We start from the raw sequence: 12,053 nt of genomic DNA, 5'->3' as shown, positions 1-12,053 counted from the left end.
ACTCTACATGGTTTAGATTCCTGAATTGCTGTGACACAATGCAACATGTGCAGCGACTCTAGGAAGAGGGAAGCCTCATCGGCCCTTGGGTGTGCTTTCTGAAAATGCCTTGAAGCACTATACAAGCAGCTGAAAGCCATCTTTCCCACAATGACCCAGTGGAATTCTTTGTATTGACTTGGCAACTGTCATTCTGGAGAGGAAAGATCAGATGCAAAGAAAGAATGATGAATTTGGACAGAGAAAGGGATGAATACAAAGAAAAACCCTACTCCAAAAATCCAACCGAAGAGCTCTTCTCTGCAGATCTTCATAGGAAAGTTCACTCAAATGGGTTCAGATTGTTTCTTAACACATCAGGCTTAAACAACTCTGCTTGACAAACAGAAATCTGTCCACATGAAAAAGAGGCGTTCTCAAAAATTCTCTAGTCTTTTTCCCAACAGGCCTGGCCCCTATCAGAATGTACAGGATCATCAAAAAGGTTCTACTTAAAACAGAAATTATTTGATTTGTAAGGGAGTGACAACTTCCATCTGCTGGGTCACTCTCCAAATGCCTTCAGCAGCCGAGGCTGGGCCAGGTTGGGAGGAGCCCAGGTCTCACCATGGGTCTCCCACGTGGGTAGCAGGGACCCGACCCCTTTCCTTGCGTTGCCATCACCTGCTGCCTCTCTAGCAGGGAGCTGAAACTGGAACCCAGCAGGGACTGGAACCAGGCACTCCGGCACATGGTGTGAATGTTACACGTTCAACAAGACAAAGGTGATCTTAACTTGAGTACTTCAATCTACCTAACTGCAAAGTATAAAACATGGGAAACAGAAAGCAAGACAGCTTTTAAAAAACTATTTGAAAGGCCGATTCAGAGGAGAGGGGGACATGGGGAAGGGAAATGGGAAAGAGGCAGGTTTTACTACTATGAGTAGTACTTAAGTATAATTATATCTTGGTTTTATGTTATTTTCCAAAAATTTTTATTAATAGAGAACAGATTTCATGTTTTCATAGTCCAATCCTAAGAAGATAACCATAACTATATTTTCCTTTCTCCCTCTTTCCTTCTATCAACCCCTCCTTCCTTCTTATTTCTTTAATTTTTGCAAAAGCCTAATTTTAGCCCACTCTGAAACCCCAGGCTCAATGCAGCAGTAACCATAATATTCAACAAGCTGAAAGTAGAAAGACCACAGTTTCACAGGAGTATAAATACGGGCTGAAAACAATCAAGTCCTTTTTGGTCCTTTACATTTTTCTTGCTTATATTTAAATATACTCTATACATCTAAAATAAAGAATTAATCAATACAAGACACTCATATTCTTTCCCGACTATCCGTTAATAATGCCAATGAAATTATAAATTTTATATTTCATTTTAAAGCATGAAATTTTAGTTTAACTCACTTCTACTTCCTCATTTGTGTTTCTAGTATCAATTTTATTCAACTCTCTGCATGTGTGTTCCATGAGTGTTAGCCACTGCCAGACCACTTGCATTATGACAAAGACAGACAGACAGACACACACACACACACACACACACACACACACACACACACACACTGCCATCTTGTGCCTACTGGTCACTTTCCATGATGGCCTGGGATGAGCCAGACTGAAGCCAGAAGCCCAGACCTCATTGTGGGACTCCCACGTGGATGGTGATGACCCAGCTCCTCGAGCCACCATCATCTGCTGCCTCCCACGGTACGGGCAGGAGGCTGGATCCCCAGCTGAGGCGTGACCTCATCCCAGGCACTCTGAAATGGGGAGTGGAGTCATACCTCACTGTACCACAAAGCCTACTTCCTAAACCCACTGTACTGAGTGCATCTTGGAGTTTGTATCAGATTTGACACTTTGAGGAATCCATGGATGTCAGATACCTTAAGTGTCAGTTTCACCTGAAGCCAGAGGTATCCCTTATCAGATGGTTAGACTGCGCTCTTCTCAATCTCCCATTTAACAGCAGAGTTTTTTCAGGCTTCTCTTGTAAATTCATTAAAAAACATTTTTTTAAAAATTTTTGTACTGTAAGAACAGATAAATGTTTAACTATTTAGCACTGCTGTATTTAAATCTTCAATCCTTACATAGTGATCCTCTATCATTAAAAGAACCTCCCAAGTTGAAGTTCATTTCTTTCTCACATTAAGAAATTCCATTTTTTTGTTTAGTATCTGTCTGCATATTTTGTTACCTGTTTACTTTTAGTGTTTAATATCCATAATTTAAGGTAGTTTTTCATAAATATTATATTGCTGGGCTTAATTATTTGATTAATCAAATAATTTCTGTCTTCAAAATAAGAAAGTTGATTATGTTTCCATTGTGTGACTATTGATGAGCTGGTTTAATTTTGCACTCTGTTGTTCCTCTCATTTTTCTCTCTGCCCGTCTTATTTCGAATTGAGCTTTAAAATTCAGCATCTCTCACATTCTGTTGTAGGAGATAAGCATTCAGAGACTGGCACTCTGGCATGGACCTAACATTGCCATCTCCGATGCTGGTGTCCCATACCCGCACTAGTTCATGTCCTGGCAGCCCTACTTCCACTTTAGCTTCCTGTCCATGGCCTGGAAAAGCAGTGGAGGATGCTCCAAGTGTTAGGGATCTGCCACCCCCACGTGGGAGACCCAGATGAAACTCCTGGCTTCTAACTTCAGCCTGGCCCAGTGTTGGCCATCGTAGCCCTCTGGGGCATGAACTACAGGATGGAAGATTGTTCTGTCTTCCCTAACTCTTTAAAGTAAATCAATCCTTAAAAAAAAAAAAACAACTTATGATTCTACTTTTACGTACCTAGTGATTATCTTTACCTCTTTGAATTGTTCATTTTATTACTTACAGTATTTAGATGTTTAAGCTGACACAACTTAACATGTTAGTTCACACTGGTCAATTATTCCCCCAAGAAAAATGTTATCCATGCTTTGCAGATAGTATAAATATATGGTGTAACTGACAAAACACGCCTCCTTTTCATCAGCTACATAATAAAACAAATGATGATGTACACAAACAGTAGGCTGTGCAGCTGAACAGGCATTTAAATTTTGGATGTCTTCCCAGGTTTTTAACAGAGATTCACTTCTCTTTTTTGAAGAGATTGGGACAGAGGGGAAAAAATAACACCCGACACAAGAATAGTTAATGATTAATTTCTAACAGATATATAAAAATGATTCCAGGATATTGAGAATTACTTAGCTATAATAAAGAATACCATCTCATAAATTTGTCAGTTAGAGGATCTGTGTTCTACACAAGCAACTATATTCTCACTAAAAATTCTCACTGGCCCATCCCCACTCTGTCTTCAGGCCCTCCCTATGTCACGTTCGCACCCAACGGGGCGAACACTGGATTCACTGAAGACAGCTCTGTCTGGAAACCTGGCAGGTAAGCGCTTCTGTGCATCATGGACTTTCTGTGAACTCCTCGACCAGACGTTTGTGATTTTAAAACGGAGGTTTTCATAACAGCACGAAGAGAGATTTATAGAAAGCCATTAAGAATTCAACCTAAGACCTGGACAGAGCCAAAAAAAAAAAAATGGTTATACAAATCCAATGGGTAGGTTTTTTTTCTTTTAAAGATTGATTTTATTTTTATTGGAAAGTCAGATATACAGAGAGGGGGAGACACAGAGAGGAAGATCTTTGATCCACTGACTCATTCCCCAAGTGGCCACAATGGCTGGAGCTGAACCCAAAGCAAGCCAGGAGCCAGGAACCTCTTCCGGATATCCCAAGTGGGTGTGCAGGGTCCCAAAGCTTAGGGACCATCCTCAACTGCCTTCCCACACCACAAGCAGGGAGCTGGATGGGAAGTGGAACAGCTAGGATATGAACCAGAGCCCACATGGAATCCCAGCACTACAAGGCAAGGACTTGAGCTGCTAGGTTATTGTGCCAGGCCCCCATGGGAAGTTTTAAATGTGGGAGATAAAAAGTAGCAGGCAAACTCAAGAAATGGGCACGGGAAATGGGCAAACATTTCACAAAGGAACAAGTCCAAATGGCAAACAAACATATGAAAAAATGTTCTAGCTCCCTAGCAATAAGGGAAATCCAAATTAAAACATCGATGAGGTACCACCTAACACCAGCAAGATTGGCCCACATAAACAAGAACACCAACGACGCTTGCTGGCGAGGATGCGGGGAAAAGGGAACCCTACTCCACTGCTGGTGGAGCTGCAAATTGGTACAGCCTCTATGGAAATCAGTCTGGAGAACACTCAAACAACTCAAAATCTGCATACCATATGACCCAGCAATAGCACTCCTAGGAATATATCCAAAACACCTGTTTTACGACAAACCAACATGCATCCCTATGTTCATTGCAGCACAATCAGTAATTGCAAAAACATGGAAGCAACCGAAATGCCCATCAGCAGAAGATTGGATAAGAAAGCTTTGGTTCATCTACTCCATGGAATACTACTCAGCTATTAAAAAAAACAAAATGCAGTTCTTTTTGGCTAAATGGGCACAACTGGAAACTATAATGCTAAGGGAAATGAGTGAATCCCAAAAGATTAGATACCACATGTTTGCCTTGATTTAACCTGTAATTTTTTGTTTGGTTGTTTGTTATTTTTTGAACCTGTCATTGATACTGTCTCAACCCAGAGGTTTCGAAGAATGGAACTTGCATTATTTTTAACATATTGTTTACCCAATACTATGTCAATTAATTCCATAATGTTGTATATTGATACTGAGGCCTTGTTGGGGCTTTTAACTGACCGGATCTTTACTCTGTTAGACCTATCTTCAGACCATAGAAGGTCTCCCCAAGAGGCCACTGAACTTATCTGGACAATAAGACGCTGAACTTCATGCTAGGCATGTGTTTGCAAGCAATGAATCTCAACTGAACTTGAACTATGGTTATGCAACAAGGTGGAGGAATCCACCATGGGGGGAGGGGTTTGGGAGGGGTGGGGGGAATCCCCAGCGCCTATAAAACTGTACTACATAATACAATGTAAGCAACAATAAAAAAAAAAAAAAGAAAAAAAAAAGTAGCAGGCAAATATCCTGAAAGGTCCTACTATCCACATTCGAAGTGACTGAGGGCCAAGACACAGAAGGTCTAGCCTGTCATTCATAGCTCCTGGGATTTTCATTCTGTATGATATTCCAAACACACACAGATCACACTTGGTATTGTGGCACTCAATCTCTCTGCAGCACTTACGTATTGATATCATTATGGTACGGGAATAGATTCAAACAAGATATAACTCCATACTGAGTGATTTTAAGAAAGATCGATGGATACAATGGAAAGTATGTTTTCAATGCTAAACAGAAGGTACCCTTTGCTACCTGTATCCAAACAGGCTGGCCATAATCCCAAACAGTTCTGAAAAGCCTACCCTCCTACAGGAGCTTTGTTAGACGTGTCCTCCACTAAGCCTGTATGTGGGCTCACACGAATGTCTCGGGGGCTCTGTCAGGTTTCAGTTCCGAGGAAGCAGCATCAGGGAGCCTAGTTTGACTGACAGCTGCGTCTCAGACCAACTGCCGGTTGTCCGGGAGGGGGAGCTATGTGTTGGGGTATTTCCTACCAAGCATTGCTTGTCCTCGACTGCCTTCCCAGGCTATAAGCAGGGAGCTGGATTGGAAGCAGGGCAGCCGGGACACAAACTGGTGCCCGTATGGGATCCTGACATGTTCAAAGCGAGGACTTTAGCTGCTAGTCTATCATGCTGGGCCCACATGAACTGTTTTAACACCTGATCATGAACTCTATATAAACCTTCCTGACTATAGACCCTGCCCGTACGGAATTCCACTGTTAGTTGGATCTCACCAGGCTCCTCAGAGCCTTCCTGACGTGCAGCCAGTTCAGGGTAAGATGCGTGGCCCTGTCCTACTTCACCTGCCCGCCACGAAGCTTGGCCCTGTCCTACCAGAATTTTCCTCAACTTGATTATTATTATGTCGCTGGTTTTTAAACACACTTTAAGGAAATAACTGTGAAGGAAGCAAAGCAGACTGCTCTTATCCCTGCTAGGCTGGCATCCGTACATGCAGAGAATAAGCAGTACCTAGCATCACTGAATTCAAAGTGCCTGATGGAAGCACTGTTTCCTGTGAAGTGGACAAGTTTCAGTTTTGATGCTGAAAGAATGAATTGGAAGTTTAACTCCAAATATCCATTTGTGGAAAAAATAATCAGTTCGCATTAAACACTAGGCATGGCTTTTTGTTCCGTATAAAGATTTATTCCAAGTTTCACGGGTGGGGTGGGGAGCACGTTCACCATAAAAGGCTATGGAAAAACAGCTTAACTTACGACGGGGCGTCTGTCGGCTCCTCAGTGGGCTGTGTGGAAGAAGTCGGCGAAGCCCTACAGAAGCTCACAGGCAGAGCTGGGATGGAATGGAGTCTCCCTCCCCGCAAACAGGGCCAGAACAGCTCTCGAAATGCATCATTTTGTGTGATATTATTTCACTAAAAGAAAAACTAGATCTTTAATCCTGAGCAAAACCTCTTCAAGGTTTATGTTCTCAATAAACCTTTCACTGAGGACTGAAAATATAACTTAGTAAAGCAATAAATGCCCTAACAAATATATCAGATTTTTCACTTAATGCTTTTTACAGGCTTAAACCCAATGGGGAGACAGGAAATCACCTTTTAGAGTCAGACTCCGAGGGGAAGAATGCCTCGCTGCTATGCTTCTTAAAGAAGGCATGGTGAATTTATATCAACTTTGGTGAATCTTGGGACATGATAAAAGGAAGAAAAATAGCAGCACAGTTAACATTCCACAGGACCCTTTCTTCACATATTTATCCCCTGCTAGACTGGACATGTTCCAAGATACTAAGAAAAGAATGTAAAAAAACATTATTATTTTTTTAAGGCAAAAGATGTATAGTTTAGCATTCTATGTTGATTAAAGCTTCCTCGCTCCTTTAAAAATGTGTTTTGTAAAGATATCAATATGGCTAGGACTGGAGAAAATCACCAAAAGTAGAGCTCCCATTTAAGTCAAAATGAAAGAAAATCCAATTAGGTTAGAAGTCATGGGTTTCTGAAGTTCGCTCAAAGCAGATGAAGAATTGATTTGCTGGGGACTCTAATTTCAGCTTATTTTGCAATATTGTATCTGGGATTTCAAAATACATGATTTGATTATGATATAAAGAGAAATTGTATTTATGTCTAATGAAAGAATTGGTTTAAGACCGTTGAATCATTGGATCTCCTCTGTAAGCTAAGTCAAAATCCCTTCTAATGCTTATTTCTCCTACAAGGAAACTCCTCTCAGCCTTCCCTGTCACACAGTGTCTCTGACTACCCAACGCACCAAGCACCTGTTACAGTGTCTGCCCTTCCACCAAGACCACAGACATGGAACCACTTGGGAACCGGAACACTGGTTTTCAGGTTTGTGCTCCTGAAGGCACACAAAGGGGAAGGGAGCACTTCCCTTCTGCGGCAGACGTTCCCACTTTACCTCTACTGTTCTACACACCCAGCACTCGCTCATCAGCATTCCATCCGCTAGCAGAGGCAGTGGCCTTCAGGACGCAGCGGTGATGCAAGGCTGGGCATGGCGCATGCCTCCATGCTGGAGCCCTCGTCTCTACACCACCTGGTCCACAGCTTTTATCTTTTATTCCTCATTATGAAAGACATGACCATTCTAGAACATTTAGAAAATCTTGAAGTATATAAAGAAAAATTTTAAAAATTATTTATTTATTTATTTCATTCTTTCATGATAGAGTTCCATAGGCTAAGGGATTTCCCCTTCTCCTCCAAATCTGAATTTCCAAAGCTCTCTTTAAACTTCTGAAAGTCAGACTCAAGGCCATGCTGAGGTCCACCTTTAGTGAAGAAAAAATGGATTAGAATCAACAAATTTGCACCTTTATAAATACTGTATTCTGTTGTGGGACTATGTTTTTCCTTTTACTTGGGTGTTGACTTTGGTATTCATTTTGGCATTCAATATTCTCTTAACAATGTAGCTAACTTTACCAAAAGCTACAGGCATTTTATAGTCAACTGAGGACCAGTGACTCATTTAGCTTTGTGAACAAAACACTGCGGTAGCCATAACATATATATATATAAGCCATTATATATATATATATATATATATATATATACACATACACACACACACATATATATGTGTGTGTGTACATGGGTGTGTTTACTGAGTGCCTACTGTGTGATGGGTTCTGCTGCTGTAGCGGCTCCAGATGTGGAATTGAACAAATTGTCTAATTTCCAGCCCTTGTAAATGTTGGCCTAGGAACACCATCCTGTGTGATTGTCTTACTGTACATAGTCACTGCAAACATCTAGCTTATTGCATGATTTGGTTAGGGTCCTCATTACTGTAAGGGACAGATGCCATGGGAGCATCAACCTTGTCTGTGCCCCACCAAGCATTTAGATAATCCTGAATCAAACACCCTGAATGTGCCATGGTATGTGTATCACCCCTAATACGTCTCTATATTGTTTACCATTGCCAATAAATCAATGAGTCTGAGGTGCAGTCTGCGACTTGAGCTGCATTAAGTCCCCTTTGGGGATGCCTAGGAGTGAGTCAACCTCTGTTCCCATCCAGCTTCCTATTAATATGCCGGGGATGTAGCAGTGGATGGCTCAAGTATTTGGGTCCCTGCCAATGACGTGGGTATGGCAGACGAAGCTCCCAGATGGAACTCCTGGCTCCTGGCTTCAGCCTGGGGCAGATCCAGCTATTGTAGGTGTTTGTGGAGTGAACCAGGGATGGGAGGTATGTCTGTCACTCTGTCATTCTGCCTAAAGAAGAAAACAAAGTTTTTAAAAATGAAAAATAAGAGAGACGAGTCTCTTTCTAGCACTCTTTCTTCCTCCTGAAAGAGGAAGCTGTGATTCTGAGGAACACGTGTTTACGAAGGGTGCTTTGAGGGAGACCACAGAAAACACCCATTATATTTACACTATTAGATGTACATGTCCTTTCTTTTGATCACCAGGGTTATTTTGACAATGGCTTATAGTCCCCGTTATGCACATGCATGGTAAGACAGGACTGTATTTGCAGATCTGTTTTCCAGAATACTAAATAATTGAAGACAGGAAAAGAAAATTGCTGAAATAAGCTTGACTAGCCCATCAGGAAATCTCTTTATGAATGAAGACAGAGTGTTCGTCCTACTGCAGACACAACAAAATGTATACATGAAAAGATGTAACTGCTAGCATTAACTCTGACGTCACTGCTACCAAGCCACCAATTGCATACATGGACCAAATTAAACTGACTTTCCCAGTGCAGTAAAATGAATTCTTTAGGACTGCAATATCATGTTCACCAGCAGAGTGTCTCCCCAAAAATTCCTCGGCAGGAGACACGTGGTGGGAGGATTTATAAGTAATGGAAATGATAAGGGTGAGGAGGATTGTGGTCACGGAACAAACCTACACATAACTTATCTCAAAAAAACTTTAAAAGCGCCCCCAAATTAGACAATGATACGGTAACCTAAGCAAAACTGTGTCAGTATTGCTTTAGATGGAAAATTCTCGACAGATCTGCTTTGGGATTTGTATCTAAGTTTGGGGAAGATTTTGTAAACGTGTTTGGCTGTGTGACCATCCAAAAGATACTTCCTTCCTTGCCACTCTGCCCTTCATTCCCATTATGCTTGTCCCCTTCCTGAGTGTCCGCTGTCTTTCTCGACTCTCGGCTCCTGCTTTCCTTCCCAATCACAGTCTTCCGTACCCTGATTCCTGTGCTGTAGGAACCAGGGTGCGGGCTCAAAACAAGAGTGCATATCTTCTATGCACCTACCCTTCCACCTCTGCTCACTCAAACCTTTCTCAGAGAGAACCCCAAAGAGAGGGACTCCCCAACATCTGAACCAGGGCCTCAGAGCTTCAGAGCAACAAACGGACACCTCCCCAGATCCTGAGTAACTGTGACGTGGTGTGATGTGGTGTGATGTGGTGTGGTGTGGTGTGGTGTGGTGTGACGTGGTGTGACGTGGTGTGACGTGGTGTGGTGTGACGTGGTGTGACGTGGTGTGGTGTGGTGTGGTGTGGTGTGACGTGGTGTGGTGTGGTGTGGTGTGACGTGGTGTGGTGTGGTGTGGTGTGGTGTGGTGTGACATGGTGTGGTGTGGTGTGGTGTGGTGTGGTGTGACGTGGTGTGGTGTGGTGTGGTGTGGTGTGGTGTGGTGTGGTGTGATGTGGTGTGGTGTGGTGTGGTGTGGTGTGGTGTGGTGTGACGTGGTGTGACGTGGTGTGACGTGGTGTGGTGTGGTGTGACGTGGTGTGGTGTGGTGTGGTGTGGTGTGGTGTGACGTGGTGTGGTGTGGTGTGGTGTGGTGTGGTGTGGTGTGGTGTGACGTGGTGTGGTGTGACGTGGTGTGGTGTGACGTGGTGTGGTGTGACGTGGTGTGGTGTGACGTGGTGTGGTGTGGTGTGGTGTGGTGTGGTGTGGTGTGACGTGGTGTGGTGTGGTGTGGTGTGTGTTTAGGCAGGGATAATGGTAGCATCTTTTTTTTATCAAGGTCCGGGAAATAAATTATTCTACTCTGATACAGCTGCAAACGAGAACACAGCAAAGGGTTTTTAAATATTTAGAAAATGTACTACATACAGTTCCTTCAAAAGATGTTTCTCCTACATTCACACACGAGTGTGGAACTGAAGGAGCAACTAGATCACCAGCATGTCCAGGGTGTATGCCACCTCCGCTAGGGAGCAGGCCGAGGACCACTTTCAGCTTCAAACCCTTGCCTTTTGGCCTTTCATGCTCTCTCTACCAGTAGGAACCCGCCCATGACTTCATCACTATTACCAAACAGCCAAAATCTTGATTTTGAAAATGGCTACCTTATGGCTATTTCAGCTCGACTGATTTCTCTGCAGCAAAGCCACAAGTCCATCAACAGAAGCCATCACTCCTAATGATGGCAGGTTCTGGACATCAGTCCCAAAGAATGCCATGGTCCCTCACGACCTGGGTCACTTGTGCCTTGTGGTGTGGCATTACCTCGGCTATTCCAAGAATCTGATCCCTTCAGTAAAAATAAGACTGGCGACCAGCTTCGCATTCTCTATGGTAACAGAAGCCGCACATCTGGGGGTACAGGTGTGGTGCAGCCGGATTTGAGGAGCTTTTAGGAAAAGCAGGCACATTCCTCCCCCACCCTGAATTTATCTCCACATCTACTTAAATCCATGAAGTAATTTATAACAGTACAGTGCCTGCCATTCCACAGGGCCTTGAAGAGACTGCAAATTAAAAACAATTGCTAGAGTGGTTTTATCTCCTATTGTTTTTAGCACTAATTCTATCTTTACAACAGAAATGAAAGACAAACAATTTCAAAACGGCACATTCACTGCTGTCATTTGGGTTAAGTCACATATAATTTTCTCATCTGTGAGAAAAGGGTCTTTTTACGTCTGTCCCTAACATGGGTTAGAAGCTGGTGGTCTGACACACAACTTATTTTTTTTTTTTAAAGAATCTGCTTCTGTCTTAAAACCAGTAGTATGCACAAAATGGAGCAAACAGAAAATTTGATTACTCGGGAACTTCAAAGAAAACTTTCAAAAGAACAGACCGTAGCCAAGGTACAGAGCTATTTTTTAACGCACGTGTACTCACAAATACAAGGGTATTTCAAAATATTCAGGGGAAATGGAATTAATCAGCAAATTAATTTTGGTGCATAAATTTTGAAATTCATGAATATATATTCTAAAAGTTCACACTGAAAAGATGAGAATTATGAAAAAAAAAACTACAGATGAAGTTCATAATTTCTGCACCAAACTAAACATCTTTTAATTCCACTTGTCATGAACTTTTGGAAGTACTCCCGGCCACAAAAGCTACTTAGAAAATGCACCAGCATGTGTCAAGCTTGTATGCTGCTTGACATATTTTAGCACGTTGCTTAAGTTCTGTTTGTATGATTAGGAAATCTAGCTATAAACAAGCCCCGGAGTTCAGAGTGTGGGCTGGCTGACACGCACAGAACCAGTAAATGTCACGCCTGCAAA

General features: G+C 42.5%; 1 protein-coding gene across 1 annotated transcript in view; it reads right to left on the bottom strand.

Moving 5' to 3' along the window:
• CDK14 (cyclin dependent kinase 14) overlaps nt 1-12,053 on the bottom strand; it is a 440,392-nt gene that overhangs the window by 85,466 nt on the left and 342,873 nt on the right. The window lies entirely within an intron of this gene.

This window comes from Ochotona curzoniae, unplaced genomic scaffold (genome assembly GCF_017591425.1).
Source record: "Ochotona curzoniae isolate NIBS_2020 unplaced genomic scaffold, NIBS_Ocur_1.0 scaffold_3835, whole genome shotgun sequence".
Classification (NCBI taxonomy): domain Eukaryota; kingdom Metazoa; phylum Chordata; class Mammalia; order Lagomorpha; family Ochotonidae; genus Ochotona; species Ochotona curzoniae.
Note: the sequence above shows the minus strand (reverse complement) of the source record. Positions and strands in the feature narration are given on the sequence as shown.